General features: G+C 33.6%; 1 protein-coding gene across 1 annotated transcript in view; it reads left to right on the top strand.

The window, feature by feature from the left end:
• LOC129938910 (uncharacterized) overlaps positions 1 to 10497 on the top strand; it is a 406682-nt gene that overhangs the window by 147652 nt on the left and 248533 nt on the right. The window lies entirely within an intron of this gene.

Here is a 10497-nt window from a genome sequence, read left to right as displayed (position 1 = left end):
CAAGAACAATTGAAATATATGGGACGTCACCAACTTACGGCGGCGTAATTGGTCCGTACTTTTTTGAAAACGATGTTAGTGAGGCAGTTACCGTCAACAGCGAGCGCTACATAACAATGATAACTAATTTTTTAAAATTCCTAAGTTAAAACACCACTCTAATTTTTAAAAGTCCTTTTGCGTCTTTCGATATTATTATCTGGGGATCATTCCGTAAAACGTTTTAACGATAGTCTCACTTCACGTAAGACGATAATCGGTCAAAGTGATATAGTCAAAACGATAGCGTTTGCACGATAGCTAACTAGGTATCGTCTGTCATTAATTTCCAAATACTAACTAAGCAAATTGAAATAAAAATGTTTCGACGTAATTGAGTTTTGTTGCAAAGCGAAAATGAAAACTCAGACAAAAAATAGAATGCGGTTATAAAGATAATTAAGAGATAAATCAGACCCTTTATCTCTTGCAGTCTATATCCAAGCATTTTTGTTTTTTCTTTCTCACTTGTCGTAAGATAATTAAAACAATCACAGTTTTGTTCTAAATTTTTCAAAAGAGGCCTTGAAAAACTTTGAAAACAATAAATTTGCCAGGCGGTTTGCTGTAACTATTAAAACTTTGAGCGGCGGGGAGTAACAATGCTCTTGCACGAAGCACATTATCCAAAATAGTTTGAGACACAAATAACTTATATGTTAAAATTTTAGTTACATCGTCGGCGTCAAAAAATAAAAACAGTAACAGTGAGAATAAACACCACAAAACGTACAAAAGTACAATAACTTCCTATAAAAATAAACTTTTTTGATTCGTCGTATCATCAACATTTTCATAAAAAAAATGTCTTGATTTACCAGGCGAACATAATTTGAAACCAGGTACACATTATGTACGTTAGGGTGGGCTGAAAAAACAATTTTTTTTATTTGATTCGCAATACCTCACAAAAGTTGTTAATTACCTATCTGAGTAAATGTTTGAATAAGATCTCTAAATAAAAAATATCTTCTGTTCGCGCATTCCATTCAAACTTTTCAAAAGTTGCGAAAATTTGATCGGCTTTGACTTTTTTTAATGACTAAATGCACTATTATCAAAACGCAATAGGTCCTAATGTTGAATTTAGCGTATGAGAAACCTAAAAAAATTGAAATCAGTAGTTTTTCAACATCGTGTAAAACATGGTATTTTTACAACTTTTTGCTTAATTTTGAACAAAACTAGTAATGGTAAGTACCGCTTATTTAAATCTCCCACCGACTGCGGTTTGAACAGTTTATATCGTCGTATTCTAAGTAATCATCGAATGTAAAAAATCGGTTTCCGCCCTGGCAAATTTACTTTACGCTGATTACTCTAGATCATATGATGCAATTCAATGAACTACCGTTCCACTACCTTTTTCACCACTTGGATGGAGTTACCACAGGGCCAAAATCTTTCAGTGGACCAATTGGGAAAAAACTGGTTGGCTGTGAAAAACTACCGCCGCCGGCCGGTTCAATTTGAGTATGTGGATTGCCCCATACCTATTATAGACAGGAAAGTCCTGAGCAAGGACCAAATGTTCCTACTTGACATTTCTGTTGTCATCAATGCAGGTACTATTTCAGAAGATTTAGCGGCCCGTGAACGTGGCCTCCTTTCACATTCAAGGTGGTTGACTGCGGCTAATCGAGTACTCCGACTTTATGTAAGCATCGAAATACCCTCTGAAGAGGTTAAGCAGTTAATACATTTTATTTTAAAATGCTATATGCCTCTGTGGTTCAAAATTAAAACCAGCAAAAAGTTTACAGATGGTCCGAAAATAGGTTTTGAAACCATCAGAACATCACGACACGCTATCTATCTATATCAAAACTTGAAGCAAGTCATTGACCCTGTGATTGAGCGGAATGTATTTTTCGCTCATCCCGAAAATTTGCTTAGTTGATGAAAGTAGATACATCAGAGAACTAGGGTTTCGCCAAATTTGGAAAGCATGATCGCTTATGAAGGTAAAGCCAATTTGAAATTTCAACACTCCGAGGATAAATTTCGTTGCTACAGACTACACCGACATGATTTGTTGGGACACATATAAACTTTCTCCTCTTCTCCTTTTAAGGAGGACCACGGATAGAGAAATTAAACAACGGATACACTCTGGCACACCTCTGGCACCAGAACGAACGATCTGTAAAGCTCGTTTTTGAAGCTTCAAAAAAAATGTGTGGAGTAGACTCAAGAGATGGCTTGATAAGAACCACCCTCCTGTCACGATCCGTTATACCTGAATTTTGGAAACAATTTAATTATTAAGTTTGAATGCAATGCGTGAACGGAAAACATTATTATTACAGAATTTTACTCAGACAGCTAATTAACAACTTTTGTGACGTATTGCGAATAAAAAAAAAAAAAAAACGTGTTTTTCAGCCCACCCTAATGTACGTTCACCCATTTTCTTCATTCTTCTTTTATCCTTATTTTCGTAATTGTGATCTCCACTTCACCACTACCTGTAGCGCTTCCTACACGGCTACATCTTATTGGTGTAGGAAATACATAAGAAGAATATTTAGGTGTGCACACACACAATCGATTTATTTCATTGTATTCCAATTATTGCAAACTTAACAGTGTTAAAGTTAAGTAGATATGCGTATTCATATATGTATAGGTATATTCTATGGCTGCAAAATGCGAAGCAAGACAAAAAATAGACCTTCTTTGTCAGCATGATCGCCTGGTACGTAAACAGGAATATAGTTTCTGTAGAGTCGGCCGCCTGAATACAAAAATTGTGTTTGGTTTAACATTTAAAAATATTTCTCTGTTTTTAAAATGTTTTCTTTGGTTTGGACGGTCATGAAATGTTTCTCTGTTTCCCATTTGGAATGCAAATGTTTGTTTAACAAACGTAGAAATAGGTAGGAAATGTGTAAAATGTCCCAAAAACTGTGGATAAGATTTTATTTAATAAAGCTTTGTGGGAACAAATTAATGAAAAATAAAATCAAAAAAGCCAATGCTTGATCAATTTTCCCAAATAGGAATTATGCAGAAGATGAGGTAGACCCATGAACGAGTCTTTGAAAAGGAAATATTTCTTAAATGTTTTTTAAGCCAATAGGAAACATTAAACTAACTTTCTTTGGTGTGGACACACCCTTACACCCGCTTAAATAAAAAGAGGCTAGGATGAGAACGACACTGATAACTTCTCCGATCCGTGCCGGTCTGTCAATTTTTGTAAAACTTCAATAAAATATTAATAACAATATTTTTTGTGAGATTAATAAATTTGAAGGCATAATACCTGAGACGAAACCCATTTCTTCAAAATAAACATTTTTTGACTTAGGATTCCTCTAAAGGTGTGCCCACACCAAAGAAACATTTTTCATACATTTTAGAAACATTTAAAAAACATTTCACAAGGTTAGGTTAGGTTATAGTGTCTGTCCAAAATGGAAACGGACACACTTGGCCAGTTTAATGGCCCATTGTGATACCACATGAATCTTGAGGCTTCCTCCTAAGCTTAAGCTGATTATGCTGATATGATTTAGATCGTTTAGATCGTTAAAGAAGAATTCTCCTAGGTAATTCTTGCGTTTTCAAGCCAGAGCAGGGCATGTGCAGAGAAGATGAAGAACTGTTTCTTCCTCTTCCTCTTCCTCTTCCATACCGCTTTTGCAAAAGTCAGTTGAGAATACGCCTAGTCTCGTGGCGTGCTTTCCTATTAGACAGTGTCCGTTTATGACACCTATTATCGAACTTATGTACATGCGATCTGCTTAGAGAGAGCAAGCACCTTGAACGTTTTAAATCCAGTGTTGGACAGATGTTTTTTGTGGCTTGACACGTGGTGATGTTGTTCCACCTGGTGCCTGCCCTCCTCACAGCGTCTTGCATTAGCAACAGTTTACAAGTAGCGATTGGTATGCTGGTACTTGCCGAACGTGGTAGGATGGGCTGTACTGTACCGTTCCTGGCGAGTTCATTTGCCTTACAGTTACCTGGAATGTCTCTTTGGCCCGGCACCCAGCAAAGGTGAATATTAAACTGTTGCGCCATCTCCATTAAGCCTAGTACATACTTGTGAACCATCTCGTGAACCCATACAAATTTCAGTTTTTGGTTCACTCGTGAACTTGCTTGTGAAGCTGAGTGGAGAACAAAGTGGAGAGTTTTCGTTCACGGGCAATTCACGTGCAAAATGTACGGGAACTGTTGGTGAAGCTTTGACATTTGGTTTGTTCATGTTCACAACGTGTACTCACAAGTGTGTACCAGTGAGCAATGTCAAAAGTTCACTTTCTCCACTGGCGAACGTTCACTTCACGAGGAAGTATGTACTAGGCTTTAGAGATGATCGACAGTCATGGACTGTTATAGAGTTTGTAGAGACAGAGTCCAGAGATTTGATAGCGGCCTGGCTGTCAGAGAATACGGATATCAGATGTTGATATCACGTTTTCTTTGAGCCAAGACAAGAGTTCCTTAATCGCCAAAAGTTCCGCCTGGAACACGCTACAATGATTGGGAAGGCGGAATGAGAGACTTAATTTCTGTCGTTCAGAGTACACACCTCCACCAACCCCTTCTTTTGTTTTTGACCCATCTGTGTAGAAATGGATTGACTCATCCTCCAAGAATGTCCTATCCTCCCAAAACGATCTGGGAGGTATAGAAATCTGGAAATTTCTGTCAAATTGCAGTTGGGGGATGGTGTAGTCTGTGTGCTTTGCAATTGATTCTAAGTACCTTAGAATTAAGGAGTGGCCAATGTTGTTGTTAGTAAACTGCGACGAAGCTTTAAAGCTTTGAGGCGAATAGCAGAGCTTGCTGATATTTGTTTGCTAAATATGTCAAGAGGTGTTAGGTAGAGTCAGGTGTTCAGTGCCGCAGATGGTGTCGTGCGAAGCGATCCGCTTAGATATAGGCAAGCTGAACGTTGGACTTTATTTAGCTTATCCCTGTTTAAACCTTTCTCTAAAGCAGTCCACCATACTGCACCATACGGCTATACTGTGTATAGCCAATGCGTGATTCTGGGTTGTAAGCCCCATTTTTTGCAAGAAAAGAGAGCTACAGTAGCTTTTTTGACTCTTTCCTGTACGTTGCGTTTCCAATTTAGTTTTATATCTAAGACAAGACCCAGGTATTTAGCCTCATCTGAGAATTTTAATTGGATTCCTATAATAAAGGAATTTTGTATCTCCTCGAAAATAAGACCAGATCGGTTTTGTGTGGGTTAACACCGATCAGCCTAAAGTATTAGTCTGTCTAAGGCATTTTGTAAGAGTTCTTTTAGGGTATTGAGTTGCTTTCCTGAAACTGCTATAGGAACGTCGCGTCGTCCGCAAAGACTATCACTCTGAAACCCTCCGCATCCAGACTAGTTAGGATTTCATTCACCACTAGGTTCCAGAGGAGAGGGGATAGAACACCACCTTGCGGTGTCTCTCTTCCAACGAATCGTCTGCCAGAAGAGTTGCCCAGTTTTGAATATTCGACGGTGTGTACTAAAGTGTGTAATGCTGTTTCCACCGATTTACTTTTACAGTTGGCATGACGTAGACAGAAGTCTTGTATCAATACTTGCCCTTAAATGGATATCAATCAATCTTTCAAAGGTCTTAACAAGGAATGATGATAGACTTATAGGTCGTAGAACTTTAGTATTGACTTGTAAGCATTTACCTGCTTTGGGTATAAAAACAACTTTAACATGAACATAGGACCAGGTAAAAATTGCCTCAAGGATTGGTGCATTTCACAAACAGACAAACAATTCTGAAATGTTTTATTGGCCTGAACGATCTCTAAAAATATCTGAAATGCTTCTCTGTTTAAATACTAAATTTTTAAGTAGGCCAAAAGTGTGGAGTACAGAAAATGTTATAGAATTGGTGTAAGGCGTGAAAGTTTTGTGCGACCACCATTTTTAAAATAAAATCGATAAAGCCGATGCTTTGCCTCAAATATATAAATTTGGAAGAATTTTAGATAGAAACAAATATTAAAGAAACAAAAATGGGAAACAAAGAAACGTTTTCCCCGTTTTTTCAAGTTGTCAGTACCAAAAAAGTAAGTTAGAAACAATTCTGAAATGTTTCTGCAAAGTTTATGAAATGTTTTTTAAACAAATGGGAAACATTTCAGAAACATTTGTTCAGCTATGTCTCCTGAAAAGTTTTTTTGGAGTGCATACAACTACAGAAACATAAACAAAGAAACATTTCAGAAGAAAAAAAGACGTTTGATTTTTCTAAAATTTTAATAAAATAATAATAACAATGTTTTATGTGAGTTGAATAACTTTGAAGTCAAAATCTTGCATTGTTTTCATGTTTGGTAAAAAAAAGTTCTTAACTGAATTTTTCTAAAAGAAAATAACTTTAAAGTTAGCAAAAATATTTTGCATAGGATTAAACAAGTTTGACCTCAATATCCGACATTTAAAAAGTGTCAATTGGACTTTTAGATGTTAAAAACATTATTGCTTACAAGATAAATTTTGAAAACAATATCTTAAACTTTTGGCTAGATCTTCGAATCGAAAATCCATTTTCACCTTCCTTTAGTAGTATATTTTTTTAGGTTTTTATATTTTGTAAAAAAGGAATACTTCAAATTTACTGACAATTTTACCAGCTTCCAAAAAAGTTATTCTTTGTTGGATGCAATTTCATTTTTTGTTTGTAAAATATTCTTGGTGATACACATTTTTTCAGTGCTTTTGACTTTAAACAAAATTGTTACTGTAATTGCGGAGATGAGATGCCGGGTTTTTGAAAATTCAAACAAATATAAATTTCCATACAGAAATAAAATCTATTTAGTGATTGGGCGAGATATCGCATATTAAATGCATTCGATTTAATAAAATAATTTTTATATTATATAAATTCGATATGACCAATTTCTTGCCATGACTAATAAATGCAAAAATAAATTAGGTGGCTCAACAGTACGTAGATAAACAAGCTTGTCTGCCGAGTTCGAACTACTAATTTAAGAAAGCAAGAAAGCACTTTTCATGACAAGAATGGAGGATTTGTCACTAAAAGCCAAAAAATAACTTTAAGTTAGTACATTAATAATTAACAAAAAGGTAAAAAAAATGGTTTTTGCTTGATGAAAAATAGTAGGAATTTCTCCCGACTTTTCCGATCTTTTCCGCAATTACCATAATTAATTTATTTTAAAATATACTTCTTTGGTATCACATAACATTTTAAATATAATATAAAATTTTATTGATGTTGCCAGCGTTATTCCATAGAGATTTTCGATTCTGTTTTAAACGACCTTTCGAAAAAATGTATTTGAAGTCAATATTTCCACTGATTCTTAGGAAGATGACGTAAATGATATTCCAAAATCCACTTGAATTCTCTTGAGTATATCAACATTTTTAGAGAAAAATCTATTGATTTACCAGGCGAACATAATTCAAAAGCAGGTATAAGTTTCTTCCATTATTACAATCGTATTTTCTTCATTCTTCTTTTGTCCTTATTTTCGTTAATTTGATCTCCACTTCACTGATACTTAGAAGAGCTGTCTACACTATTATTGTTTTAGAATATAAATCCAAAAAATGAATGTCTGGGTATGCACACCTACAATTGTATTTATTTGGTTGTATTCCAATTATTGCGAACTTAACGGTGGTCTCAAAGTAGATAGGTATGGGAAAAACGAAAAATATACCTACTTTGTCAGCATGATCGCCTGGTACGTAAAAAAAATATAGTTTCTGTAGAGACAGTCGTCTGAATAAAAAAATGATTTTTGGCTTAAGGAATGGAGTCTGGAGTGTCCAGACCAAAGAAACAATTTTGAGACATTTCACAAATATTGAAATTGTTTCTCTGTTTCTGAAATGTGTTCTTTGGCCTGGACGCTCGTAGAACATTTCGAATGGGAAACTTTATTTGTTTCCCAAGCAAAGGCATAGGTAGAAAGTGCGTACGAGTAAGCAGACATTAATATAAATATAAAATTTGGTGTGAAAACTGTGGATGAAAAGGTAATACAAAAAGTTGTGTGAGATGAACTTTTGATTATGATAATTTGTAAAAGAAAATCGAAAAAGCTAATGCTTTGTTTTGAATTTCAGAAAAAAGAAATTGTGCAGAAGATGAGGTAGACAAAATAAAAGATACATTAAAGAAAAAAAAAAAACACCTAGGTTCTAAGTTTCACTTTCACTCAAAATGAAAACATGAATTGGGGTTCTGAAATTCACTTTTATCTTAATCAATTTAATTTTAGTTTCGCACTCAAATCGAAGTGAATTTCCGTGTTCTACGTTTGTATATTTGCGATTTTCAAGTGAAATTCGACCACAGTAAGTTGGTATTTATTTAGTTTACTTGACGTTCTATCAAATTTGACACTTTTCACAAATCAGCACAAAGAAATTTCTTGGGCTAAAATCCGTAGGCTGGGAAAATATTTTACTCTCTCATGACTTTTCTTTTTCGAAAAACTACGAAATTTTTGAGTACTCAAAGTAAAATAAGACTGTACGCGAACGGACCTAATGTATCGGAAAGTATTCGAAATTAAAAAGTCGATCGAAATGTAAAGCCCTGAAAACAATTAATAAATTTAAAGTCAATAACTTTCTTTGTTTTTATTATGTTTAAGTCGAAAACCTTCTCTTAAAGGCTTTTTTTGTTGTTTTCGTACGTTTTCGTGTTGTTGTCACTTGAATTTTTCCAAAAACTAAAAGTCACCAACAAATTTTTTTGAATATGATAAAACATTATTTTGCATGTAATTACACATTTTAAAGTTTTTATTTTTTGTAAAAGAAAAACTTTATTTCGATTTTTCTGAAACTTCTACCAAATATCAAAATGCTTATTAATTTTTGGATACCATTTTTGGGGCAATACCAAGTTTTGTTCGTAAAATATTCGAGGAGAAATACTTTTTCTTTCAGTTTTTTGAAATTCCAATGTTCAGGAGAGATGTAGTACAACATTTTAAAACTTAAGCAAAAAAGAAATGTTATTTTCTTAAAACACATATTTACTTAGAACAAAACACTCTTCAATTGGAAAACACACTCGTGTTATCCAGCTAAAAAACTTCCGTCTGATAGGAGCTAAAAAACGAAATAAATAAGAACAAATCTGGAAAGATATCCGATAAGACCCATTTCTTTCCATGCCTTTTTGGTTTTGACGAACAAAAGGTAAAAAAAGGTTTTTGCATGGATGACTAGTAGTAAAAATTTGGTTGAGTGCAGCATCTCTACCGACTCGGCATCTTTCCCGCTTAACTTAACCCTAATGGATTTATTTCCAAAAAATACGTTTTTGGTATCATGTAACATTTAATTGAATTGCTTGCGTTTTTTAAAGTAGTTTTTCCACCTTTCGACCAAATTTATTGGAAGTCGATATCTATTCGTATCCTTGAGACATAGACGACGAAAAATGGTATCCCAAATTACGAACAAAATCAATTGAATTTTTTTGCGTATCCAACATTTTCATAGAAAAATCTCTTGATTTACCAGGCGAACATAATTCGAAAGCAGGTATAAGTTTCGTCCATTATAACCATCGTGTTTTCTTCATTCTTCTTTTGTCCTTATTTTCGTTAATTTGATCTCCACTTCACCAATACTTAACCTTATTGGTATAGAATATAAATACAAAAGAGAATATGGATGTGTTGAATCCACCCGCAAATGTATTTATTTTGTATTGTATGTATTCCAGTTCTTGAGTGTGGAGAACAGCTAGTGATGGGCATTATTCAAAAAGTCGGAGGTAAGGTATTCTGCTAACTTATTAGAAATTATTCTACGCCATGTTTTAAAATAAAGTCGATATGCGTATTTCAACAGTTAACATTAAAAACAAAACAAAGTTATTGGATTTTTAAAGTTGAAACTCTCTTTTATTCACAATTAATATAATCATATGCAGATATAATTCAGAGTTCCTTAAATATATAGCAATTAATTATTTTATTGTTTCATTATCCTAATCATAAACTTTCAATCATTTCTTCTTGAGATTTCAATATGTTATGTTTTTTGCTTCGCTAAATTTTTGAACTTATTTTCTATAATTTTATTTTTATATATATATAAAGATTCAAAATTCTAAAATAATAAAACACATATACATATTTTGTATAGAAGAAATAAAAACAAAAATATTTACATTTTTTCTTATAAAATAAAAATAAAATTAACAAAAAAATATCTTCATTCCCTTTTTTTTTTAAATATTTTCATATTCATATCGATTACAGGATCCAAAGAGAATATGTTGCCAATGGATTCGGAACGAGTTTTTGACATTTTCAATATGATAGAAATGTCAAAATTGACATTTGACCCCCTCCGCAGTCTATTCATCGGATTCTGTAATCTATGCGATTATTTATTTATTTTAAAAAGATATGAAATATACATATTTGTATTAAGTTAGAAGAAAAAAACATAAATTAAACTTAAATAAAATAATA

The sequence above is a fragment of the Eupeodes corollae genome, chromosome 1 (assembly GCF_945859685.1).
Source record: "Eupeodes corollae chromosome 1, idEupCoro1.1, whole genome shotgun sequence".
Taxonomy (NCBI): domain Eukaryota; kingdom Metazoa; phylum Arthropoda; class Insecta; order Diptera; family Syrphidae; genus Eupeodes; species Eupeodes corollae.
Note: the sequence above shows the minus strand (reverse complement) of the source record. Positions and strands in the feature narration are given on the sequence as shown.